The sequence below is a fragment of the Palaemon carinicauda genome, chromosome 8 (assembly GCF_036898095.1).
Source record: "Palaemon carinicauda isolate YSFRI2023 chromosome 8, ASM3689809v2, whole genome shotgun sequence".
Taxonomy (NCBI): Eukaryota; Metazoa; Arthropoda; class Malacostraca; order Decapoda; family Palaemonidae; genus Palaemon; species Palaemon carinicauda.
In genome coordinates this window covers 112,420,967-112,433,186 of record NC_090732.1, presented here as the reverse complement: position 1 = coordinate 112,433,186, position 12,220 = coordinate 112,420,967, and the positions used below count along the sequence as shown (strand labels likewise).

General features: G+C 44.9%; 1 protein-coding gene across 1 annotated transcript in view; it reads right to left on the bottom strand.

Annotated features, from left to right (window-relative positions):
- Positions 1-11,344, bottom strand: part of LOC137645407 (uncharacterized) — an 87,353-nt gene extending 76,009 nt beyond the window's left edge. Inside the window, exon 1 of the mRNA XM_068378210.1 lies at positions 11,166-11,344. The gene's annotated coding sequence lies outside the window, so the exon portion shown is untranslated. The remainder of the gene's footprint in view (positions 1-11,165) is intronic.
- Positions 11,345-12,220: the final 876 nt, after the last annotated feature.

Genomic DNA, 12,220 nt, shown 5'->3' with positions numbered 1-12,220 from the left:
AGCTACATCTGATGTTTTGATAAAGAGCAAAGTCCAAAAAACCGTGTTACAGAGGCCCTGAATCTCATAGTAGTCTCCTATAAATACTATTGATGCAAAGTGAATAGCAAAATAAAGAGGACATTTTCTACTTGATTTCTTATGTAGTAAAAAGCATTTTTTTATAAAAGGAAATGGCTGAATAAATCCTTCCGGAAATAAAGAATAAAGTTTATCATGTTGTAAGAAAGAAATAAGCTTATCAGGTGATGGAGGAAGATGAAATGACCCAATTTCATGAAATCTTTAAGAGATTGAAGCAGCATAAAGGGAAGTAAATTATCTTTTTAAAGAAAATTTGCATAAATGAACTATTCTTATGAATATCTAGGAAGGAAATAATACTTAGGTAAACCGAGAGAATTAACAATTTTCAGGAAAAGGTGAAAAATAGATAACCTTCACGAGAACGGATGTGAAAAAGGTGGGGACTTGGTCAATATTCCAGTGTCACAAGTGCGATTTCTTTCGGCCATTACGACTAATTGATTGGTTCCCGTGCACTGGCTTCCAAACTGTGATGGTTAACGACGTCGAACGGGTTGTTACTGGCTGATTCTAATGCTAATGTAAACAGTCATGTTTTTGCTTCAAGAAACAAGACGTAAATGTTGTTTTACTGTAATATAATTTCTGCTAAAATTTTTACTTTTCTGTTTGATTAAACCAGATGTTAATTTTAGGTAAATGTAAATTTTTCGTACATTTGTCTGTAACACGCACAAGTCTACTTGAAATATTCACATCTGCCTACATTATATAAGGTGCCTTATATCAAAAATGAAAAAAAAAATATATTTCCCAATAAATCTAATCACCCTTTACCGGTACGATGCACATTTCGGCAAAATTTTCCTAGATTTGATTAACTATCATCTCTTACTGGAATGGAAAATTATGATTTTGCTTCAAAAGCTTTGTTTTTTAACATTAAAAGGTTACGTACTCAATATTATAGCAGTAAACAAAATGTCAGAAACTAGTTATAACATTTGCTCTCAAAAAGGTTTTAGGACACCCAAGCTGAGTTCTAGTTTATTTAAACCAAGTTGTTTTCATCTTTCAGATATTTAGTTATCGATCCAAGCACACACATAAGAAAGAGAGAGAGAGAGAGAGAGAGAGAGAGAGAGAGAGAGAGAGAGAGAGAGAGAGAGAGAGAGAGAGAGAGAGAGAGGGAAATCCTATTGGTTACATGGGTCAATAGCAGGAGCTTATGAGGACTCAGCACGTTCGTGACTCCATATTAAACTTTGTTCAAGCCAAATGGTGTTGAGAGAGAGAGAGAGAGAGAGAGAGAGAGAGAGAGAGAGAGAGAGAGAGAGAGAGAGAATCTAGGCAGTGGCTTTGTTGTGAATAATAGATTACAAGATATAAAAATCGTTAGTTTAACAATCATTTCTCATCAAATGTTCTAATTTTGTTTAAAATAACGTAATCGGCAGTGCAATAATACATACAAGATAATATACATTAATATTGGTACTAAATTGACATATGAGTTCGTCAAAAGACTGCAGCTTGGGGAGCCACAAATTACTGGAATCCCCGGGATTTACTGGAATCCCCAGGTAAATACTGGAATCCCCTTGAAAATTACCGAAATCCCCTACAATATCACTGCAAACCCTTAGATATCGATAAATAATGTGTTTTTATTAATTTACATTATTTTTTAGTAAAGTAATTAAATAAAAACGGATTTTGAGCGAAGCGAAAAATCTATTTTTGGGTGAGATAGCCATGGCGTCCTGATGGAAGGTTCCTTTTTGGTAGCTTCCTTGGGTATAAGACTACTAAGATATTCCCAGAGAATTTAACCACAGGTTATCACAGAATTCTAACTTCTGGAGCGAGTATCTCAAAGGTTTCCCTTTAAGACATCGTAATACAACAGGGGACGCGCATGTCTGAACGCGCCACATAGCTATCTTCACCCCGAACAGAGTTAATGCTTCGGTGTAAGGGCTGAGAATAGCTGGGAGCCGTTCCACAGCTAATCTCACTCGTGGCTACTACTGATACTCGAGACGTAAACAAACGGACGCCATTGCTCTAATGACGTCACGCCCGTCTTCATCCTGAAGCCAGTTGCTGCCCATCACCATGATACAGTAGCACAGGGTGGGAACAAAACTGGACGAAGTAGTAGGGAGGGTCCATCAGGACGCCATGGCTATCTCACCCAAAAATAGATTTTTCGCTTCGCTCAAAATCCGTTTTTTGGGCTCAAGCCATGGCGTCCTGATGGAAGAGTACCAGAGAATCAATGTATCGTGGTAGATTTTCCCCCAGTATTAAGTGCCTAGGCATTGACAAAACAGCAAAGTAATCTTAGATAAAGAACCATAGGGACGAAGTATCCTGCCCCCCTTGGCAGTGAAGTTCCCATGGGCTATGCTGACGTCAAAGTGGTATTGAAGGGCTATTCATCCTGAGAGAAGAACTTGAAGAACTTAGAGATGAAGCTGAATGTTTGGTATTTGTATAGGAACATTCTGAAATTAGACCAGTGGTGGTTGGACACTGTGTATAGAGTTCATCTCTTGGGTATCAGAAGTAAGTATTCGTGTAGGAACCTTACTTAGTCAGGGTGAATATAATTTAGGATTAGACATCTTAAATTCTTCATAACCATAAGAAAGGAGGAATAAATAAAACTATGACAGGTATGTATTTCATAGTAAGTAGGAGCTGATAGAGACGCACAAGTAATAAAATAGAAATTTTATTTCACAAATGCAGAAATTAAATAATTTACAGCAAAAAGTAAAGATCATTTACAGTAATAATAATGTACATAGAAATAAAGGCTTGCTCTTGAATCTGAAAAGGAATTTCAGGATATTAGTAGGTACTCGTTCTCGAGGAACGCAAGTCTTTAATTAAAACACATCATGCTCAAGGCATGCGGCACTTGTGTGACACTATGACATTTCACCTGGGATAAGAACAGTTATAAAAGCACTAAGTGTTTTTCGACATCACTATGAATCGCTCGAGGGTCAACATAGGCACCCGAAGAGTTAGAGTCCCAAGTAACTCACTGTTCTACGCAGAGTTAGGTGCAGGTTTCATAACACTACCTGCGGCTACCACAAAATGTTTGACTTCGTGCACTTGTTTCGCATAGTGTTTAAAGAAAACTCGCGAGGACTTCCAGCCCGTAAAGTTTTTAAGGCTTTCAAAGTCCATGCTCTGAAAGAAATTCAGAGAAGATGCCACTTTTCTAGGATCATGACCAGCGGGTGTACTGTTCGGATCCGCTCTGCGAATGAAGTAGGTGATTTTCGCTCTTAATTGTTTCAGTGACAGGTCGCTGCCCGATGTTTCTCCTTTGAAGAGTTGGCCTCCACCAAAGTTCGAAGTTCTGCGAAGATAGACCTTGAGGCTCTCTACTGGACATAGAGAGACATCCTCCTTCAGGGGGCATATTCTCCAAGGGCCCCATCTTTTGGTGGGTAATTCATTTTTAGCGAGAAACGTCGGATCAGGGGAGAGGGTCACTTCTCCTGAATCGGTAAACAGGATGTGTCCTTCTTCTCTTGATAATGCCACTATTTCACTGACTCGAGCTCCCGAAGCGAGAGCAAATAAAAATATAACTTTCTGAGTCAGATCCTTGAGGGGGCATGAATCGTTGTCCAAGTTGGAGGCGAAATGGAGTACCTTGTCTAGTGACCAGGAGATCGGTTTCGGTGGGGGTGCTGGACGTAGGCGAGCACATGCTTTTGGCAATTTGTTGAAGATGTCGTTGGACAGGTCAATTTGGAAAGCATATAGAATTGGTCTAGTCAAGGCCGATTTGCAGGTTGAAATCGTATTGGCTGCTAATCCTTGTCCATGAAGGTGAATAAAGAAGGACATACAGAAATCAATCGTGATTTCTTTAGGATTTTTTGTCTTGACAAAGGAGACCCATTTCCTCCAGGAAGATTCATATTGCCGTCTCGTGGATTCGGTCTTGTATTCCTCTAGGAAGTCTAGACTTTTCTTCGAGATCCCAAACCTCTTCTTTGCGGCAAGGGAGAGAAAATCATGAGATGAAGGTCCTTGATTTTCGATGATGAAGCGAAGACAGTCGACTTCTGTACTTGTTGAGAGAGAACTGGGCCCGGGAGAGGGATCAGCTTGGGCTGCAGCTCCAGGACCAGGGGGTACCAGTTGCTCCGGGGCCACTTGGGAGCCACTAGGGCCGCTGTCCCTTTGAAGGTTCTCAGTTTGGAGAGGACTTTCAACAGAAGGTTGGTGGGAGGGAACAGGTAGATCTTGGACCATCTGTTCCAGTCCAGTGACATGGCATCCACTGCTTCTGCTTTGGGGTCCTCGTACGGGGCTACGTACAGAGGAAGTTGATTGTTGTCGCTCGTTGCAAAGAGATCTATCTGAAGTTCTGGGACTTGGTGAGAGATGAAGGAGAACGATCTTGCGTCTAGAGACCATTCCGACTCTATCGGGTTTGTCCGAGATAGAGCATCCGCTGTCACGTTGCGGAATCCTTGTAGGTGAACTGCAGACAGGTGCCACTTCTTCTCTGCCAGACGGAAGATTGGGAGAAGCACCTGATTTATCTGGGGCGATCTTGAGCCTTGGCGATTGAGACAACAAACTACCACCGAGTTGTCTAGGGTTAGACGGATGTGGATCGAGGGCGGCGGGGATAACTTCTTCAGTGTTAGAAGGACCGCCATGGCCTCCAAGATGTTTATGTGGAACGTCTTGAATAGTGGAGACCAGGTACCTTGAACCTGTTTCTGGTGGGAGTGACCTCCCCAACCTTCCAGTGAGGCATCCGTGTGGATGTTGAGTGATGGAGGAGGGTGTTGGAGAGGAATGGACCTTTTCAAGGCCTTTTCTTCCGACCACGGCTTTAGGAGGCGTCGCAGTCTGTTTGGAAGCCGTCTCTTGAGGTCTCTTCGAGCGATGGATGCTGAGCGTCTCCAGACTCCCGCGGCATCCTTTAGCTGTGCACGAAGTACTAGGTTTGTCACTGAGGCGAATTGTAGAGAGCCTAGAACTCGTTCCTGCTGTCGTCTTGAAATGCGTTTGGATTTCAGTAGTCGCTTGACAGACCCTGCTATTTCCTTCCTTTTCTTCTGGGGGATGGAAAGGCGGTGTGACTGAAGATTCCAGTGGATTCCCAACCACTGAAACTTCTGAGCTGGAGAGAGGCGAGATTTTTTCTCGTTGATCTTGAATCCCAGGTGTTCTAGGTACTGGGTAACTTCGTTGCAAGACTTTGCACACTCTTCGGGCGATGGAGCCCAGACTAGCCAGTCGTCGAGGTAGGCCATCACCTGGACGTTTCTTAGGCGGAGTTGTTGTACTATGGCATCCGCCAGTTTTGTGAAGATCCGAGGGGCCACGTTGAGGCCGAAGGGCATGGCCCGGAAGGCGTAGCTTTTCCTTTGGAGTCGACATCCTAGGTAGGAGGAAGCGTGATGGTTCATTGGAACGTGCCAGTAGGCATCCGCCAGGTCTATAGAGACCGTATAGGAACCTTGAGGCAGAAGGGTCCTTATTTGTTGAAGCGTCAGCATCTTGAATTTGTTGTTCGCTATGAACTTGTTGAGGGGGGATAAGTCCAGAATGACTCTGAGTTTGTCTGAGTCCTTCTTGGGAACACAAAACAGTCTCCCTTGGAACCTGGTGGACTTTACCTTCCTTATCACCTTCTTGTTCAAGAGGTCTAGAACATATTCTTCCAGAAGGGGGGTTGATTGTTGGAAGAATTGCTGGAAGATTGGGGGTGGTTGAGTCCAACTCCAGCCTAGACCCTTCTTGACGATGCTGTGTGCCCAGGGATCGAAGGTCCAACGATCCTGGAATTGGCGGAGTCTTCCTCCCACCGGAAGCACTTCATTGCTTCTGGTGTCCCGAGGACTTGCTGCCTCGGCCGCTAGCTCCCTTTCCTCCTCTACCTCTGGAGGGACGGTGAGATGCGTCTTTGCTTGCACCCCTGAATGAGCCTCTACCTTTGGCACGAAAGGTAGTTGATTGTTGCTCAAAGGCAGGGGTGAAGACCGGTGACTGTGACAACACCGGTTGGGGGACCAATTGAAAGGTCTGTTGTGGTTGGGCAACCACTTGGGAGGTAGCGGGTCCCGGAAACTGACGTCTTTGCTGACGTTGCTGGGGTTTTGGCTTTTGGGGTTTCCTCTTAGGCTGAGGTCCGTCGTCCTGAGAGGGTTTCCTTTTCCTGGACATGCCCCACTTGTGGAGAAGGTTCCTATTCTCCGTGGCGGCTCTGTCAGTGATTTCCTTCACAAGGTCAGAAGGAAAGAGGTGTTTTCCCCAGATGTTGGAGGAAATCAGCCTCCGGGGTTCGTGTTTCACGGTGGCACCGGCGAACACGAATTCACGACAGGCTCTTCGAGCCTTTATGAAGTGGTACAAGTCCTTCATTACAGTCAGTAAGTGGGATTTGGAGAGTACCATGTAGTGGTCTGGTACTCTAGTGTCACAGGCCATAACTTCAAGTTGGACTTGATGAGAAAGAGATGCCGCAAGCCTCTCCTTCGTGTCTTGTTCCCGACGAAGGAGGTGATCGTTGAGCTTAGGGAGGTCTTCATTAAACTGACGTCCGGCGACGTCAGGATCGAGCCTTCCCACGACGAAAGTGTGTTGAACATCTTTCCAGTGTCGAGCGTCAGGGGGGGTCACGATGGAGAAGGGTCTGCACTCCTCCAGTGCAGGGCAGGGTTTCCCTTCGTCCGCCGCTTTAAGGCATGCAGCTAAGGCCTTTTCCAAGAATGGAAGAACCGCAGTTTCAGGTGCAACGTAAGTAGGGTGCTTCTTGCTCAATGCCGGAAGCTTAGAGCAGGTAAAGCCTCTACTCTTGAATGCGGAGGCTAGCATAGCCTGGGCCTTTGCGAGATCGAACACTATCTCTTCCTTAGGTTCGGTCTCTTCCTTCGAGGCAGGTTCGGAACGAAGCCGGACGTAACAGTCCGGGTAGGCCTCAAAGTTTGGGAAGAACTCCACATCTTCCAAAGGGACCGTGCCGATCTTATCACTGACAAAGATCCTGCCGGTCGCAATAACCATATGCTCTGCATACCTCCACGGGTTGGCATGAGAGCAAGCGGGGAGATCCTTGACGGCTCTAATCAGCCGGATCAATTCTTGAGTGGAAGAAGAAGGATCCGGAGTCGAGGAGGTAGACGGAATAGACATTTCCGTCGGTGTAGGAGTAGGAGGGGGGATGGACGGGGGAGCGACCTCTTGCTCCGACTCGGTGTATTCCACCTTGTCTTCGTCATCTTCGGCTCCTTGAGCCATAAGCGTTTTCTCCGTGTCTTCCGAGACATCCGAAATCTGTTCGTCATCTTCGGAATCCAAACGACACTCGTGCATGGACTGAGCCATGACTACATCAGGTTCCACCGTAATTTGGACAGTGGGGATCACGTCTTTCGGTACCACTGAGTCAGGGGAGGCCTTAGGGAACAATAGTGACCTCAGTTCTTCGGTGGCCAGGTACGGTCCGGTAGCATTTTTCTGGAAGCCACGCACCCACTTGCGCAGCTTTTCACGAGAAATGTCTCTAATCTCCGCTGAGGGAGGATTATGGAAGGCCTCAACTAGGTGAGCCTGACAGACCGTACAGTCCAGTGGATTCCAAAACTTCAAATCCCCTTTCTTGTCTGCACAAGGGGCGTGAGTCCTGCAAGCCGTATGCCCGTAAAACTGCGGGCGTTTCACAGCGCAGAAGGCGAAATCACACTTCATCTGCTCCTCCTGTGGAAGAAAGAGAAAATGAGTATGGGGGAGTCATAAGAATGGCTCTTAAACTAAGTTAATATTAATTATTAATTTTAACTTAATGAAGGTGTGATGCATAGAGAATGAAAATAGTAAAGGAGAACATGCTCCATGCATCTCGCCCGGCTGGTTACCATAAGCTTGGTCCCTGGATAATCCGAGTGACCGAGGGCACCGGATATAATTCCTTAGAGTTCCAAGTATTTTGGAATTCCATGGAAAAATCCAAGGGCAAGATTGGGACCGTATTCATTCGGTTCCCAGTTAAGGGCCAGAAGGCCTCTTTTAAAAGGTAACTGCTTCTGGCAACCAGCCGTGCTAAGATGCACATAGCATGCTGGAATTAGAAGAATGCAAAGAGACAGCATGATCACTAATAGAGCAGTACTAGGTACTGATCTTAATAGCAGAAACAGCCTATCTGTTTGCGATATAGGGCTATCATTGTCCTATGATAGCTACAGGAAGGGGGTGCAAGTATTCTTGACGCCTCCGGGGCATCCGGCAAGCCGCCGGCATGCCGGAGCTCGCTCCAGCATAGATTCTGGCATTAGGACAGACAATGTTCAAAGTCAGTCAAATACCAGGATGGCGGCCGCCGGCACAACGGCGGCACGCCGGCAGGGAGCGGCGGCTCCGGCAGTCGGAGGATGCCGTATTGGTGACTGGGATAAGGATGGTTAAAGCTGTACCGGGTTGCCGGCAGTATATTCCGGCGGCCGACCGGCAAGCGGACGACGAGCTAGGAGGAGGAGAGCCGCCGGTAGTAGCCGGCGGCAGCCGGCAGTCCCTCGGTACACGGGGGGCTGGCGGCAAGGTTAGGAAGAGTCACCAAGTAGGAGGCAGGTATTGCCGACAGTAGAGGCGGCAAGAGACCGGCACCCGGATAGGGAGAGAGACAGGGGGGAGGGGGGAAGGGATGTAGGAAGTACCATCAGGACTCCAGACATCCCTCCCCCTCCCTGAGAGGGTGTACCCATGATAGAGGCAGGCTCTAACATCCATGAGCAGGGGTCACTAGGGACCGGGAGCAAGGTAGCCCAAGGGAGGGCTAGGGAACACCCGAAGGGGGGGGGGAGACTCCCATATGCAGAGCTATACTAGTAACTAACCTTATAGGACACTATGAAGGTATATGTACCAGAGCGGACTGCACAGGGAAGCTCGGGTAGCCCTACTATTCCACCCTAAGGAGGAGTTGTAGGACAGGGGACAGATGGGTATAAACTAACCTAAGCATAGGCTAGGCTATACAAGAGATAGGTGGGGAGGGAGAAGAGAGAAGTCTTCCCAGGAAGGGTTTCTGTACCAGAGCGGCCACTAAGGAAAGGGAGGACACTCCCTAACCTAAGATCAGGCCGATCAGCTAAAACGGTGCAAGAGTACAGTTTCAGCATGGAACAGAGAAACCTTCCTAACCTAACCTAGAGCAGGGCTAAGAGTCCTGAACTAGGCAAGGAAGAAGACATATCGCTATTGCCGGAAAGTCATCGACTATCCTAGCCATAGAGGTAGGGCTAGCCTAACCTCACTCTCGGACGCAACCCTAAAGGGGGTTCATTCCTTTAGGGAGGACAGAGAGGCGATATATACTCTATTAGACAATTAATCCCTTTACTCAGAAAAGGAATCAAGGCTAAATAGAGGGAATGCCAAGGCAGGGGATGAAGGAAGCATATAGGGGTCCTATCATTAGGTTAGGCTAGAAAGAGTCACTGACTAGCCTATCCCCTATATGGTCCCTGAAGGCGAAAACATTTGCATCACTGTCAAAAGTATTGTAAAATAATGCCACTATCTTCATAACTTAGTCTAGGATCACTAATAAATCATGCATGAACACTTGTATGTAGGCTCCTGGCCTGGGGGCTATAGTAGCCGACTGGTATGAGGTCAATCGATGACCGATAAAAAGCGTCTAAACACGATATAAAAGTTCCTAGCTATGAAGACGAAATAAACTAATGTAATCGATTAGAATATAAGGCCGGAAACGTTGTTGTGGCTAACTAAATAAGACATGCAAAACAACAACGACGCCATAAAATGGCGGGTCCGGTAGAGGCACAGCTCTGCCACAAAACAGCAATTATCTCGAAAAGTAATATTTACTTTACGGCCAGAGCTTAATTAAACAATACTGGAACCTTGTACTCAACTTTCCAGAAGAAGGCGAGGCTGAAGGTAACGACATAGCGAAGATGCAAAACGATAAAGTTAACACAGGGAAAATCCGTCTAAGTAGGGCAGCTACTAAACAAAGGATAAAGACGGGCGTGACGTCATTAGAGCAATGGCGTCCGTTTGTTTACGTCTCGAGTATCAGTAGTAGCCACGAGTGAGATTAGCTGTGGAACGGCTCCCAGCTATTCTCAGCCCTTACACACCGAAGCATTAACTCTGTTCGGGGTGAAGATAGCTATGTGGCGCGTTCAGACATGCGCGTCCCCTGTTGTATTATGATGTCTTAAAGGGAAACCTTTGAGATACTCGCTCCAGAAGTTAGAATTCTGTGATAACCTGTGGTTAAATTCTCTGGGAATATCTTAGTAGTCTTATACCCAAGGAAGCTGCCAAAAAGGAACCTTCCATCAGGACACCATTGCTTGAGCCCAAAAATATGTATTTTAAAGCATTTTTCTATATACCCTTTACACAATATAAAAGGGTACAAAAGAGTACAGAACCTAACAAACCCACCTAACCTAACCTAGTAGTTCCCAGGTCACAATCCCTAGCTCAGACCCCCTTGCCAGGTCACAAACCTTCCCAGGTCACAAACCTTCCCAGGTCACCACCCCTACCCAAGGTTCTACTTGCAAATATATAAAAAATATAAATGCTAAAAACATAAAAATAACATATTTTAATAAAAACACATATTATTTGTCGATTTCTAAGGGTCTGCAGTGATATTGTAGGGGATTTCGGTAAATTTCAAGGGGATTCCAGTACTTACCTGGGGATTCCAGTAAATACGGGGGATTCCAGTAATTCGAGGTACCGGGCAGCATGTTTTCGTGATATCATAAATCTCTGGCGATAGATTGAATCAGAATTTGGCAGATATCATTACAATGCGACAAATGATCACCTACATATGGATGAAAGATTATTTTAGAACCTTATATAGAAGTCAAGAAAAGTGGGTAAATATCCAATTACTGTAATTGTAATACTTGAAAATTTTTCCACGGGAGAGTAATAAATATAGATGAGGAAAGCTGAAATCCTTTAACAACACTGGGGTCGTATATCATGCCACATGTGAGAAACATTCTCTCGATCAATCGATGGATCGACAGATCGAATTATGTACATTTCAGTTTCAATGGAAGCATTAGATTTTCGTGACTACTTACCATGTTATGACGCAAATTCTGCTTCTCACAGAATGATACACACTTGAAAAATTCTTCCCCCCTTCTGCATAATCAGGGTCATAAACTTGGTTTTGTTCGTTGAGTTCAATACTACAGACTTGCAGGGTGGATATACATTTCCCATTCTGGTAACATGCTCCTCCTCTTCTTTGTTTACCCATTTTGTTAACAGCCTACTCCACCATCTCACCAGTGCATCTTGTTCTCTTGATAATTCCTCCCACATGGCATTTTCTTAACATCAGAATTGGCTTTTCCCTTCTTTCACCCAGTTCCATGTTGGTGACACTTTTACACGTGGTCCTTTCCTCTTTACATAACATAACCAAACAACTGTAGTCTACTTTGCTGAACCTTCGATAGTTTAACTAATCTGACTGTTCTCCTGATAACATTTCCGATCCCATATTTTTTCTTTGTCTGTCTTTATGCAAAAATACCTTCTAATATACCTTTCCATAGCGTGAACTTGATTTTTTTTCGCATTTATTCTGGTTTCCTTACAGATTCCTGCTTTCATAATTCTTTCACATGCTTTCAATGTATGGCATATCAGTTTCATTCTTTGGTAATTAGAGCTATCTCATATGTGACCCTTTCTTTTATACACCGAGACCATTAGGTTGTTCCTCCACCTAACCAGTATTTGTTCTTGACCATATATCTTACGCACCAGACTCCACAGTACATCGATCCCTTCATTTCTCCAACACCACCGGAGTTTGAGTGGTATATCATCAGGTCCTACTTTTTTCCCTAATTTATTCTGTAAAAGTACTCTTATGCTTCCAGGGTTCTCTTTCATTCACTGTTAAAATAAAAAAGAACCGTAATTTTATTCTAAAATTTTCCGTAAAAATATACTGTTCTCAGCCGTATTTCAGTAAAATACAGGCGACCGTAATTTTATCCTACATTATTACTGTATTATCTTTCACGGGTTGGTGACCATAATATCACTCCTTTGCGTCAATATATCCGTTTTTAAAACGGTAAATGCCTGGCAATATTTATTCCACAATTTTCACGGCAAA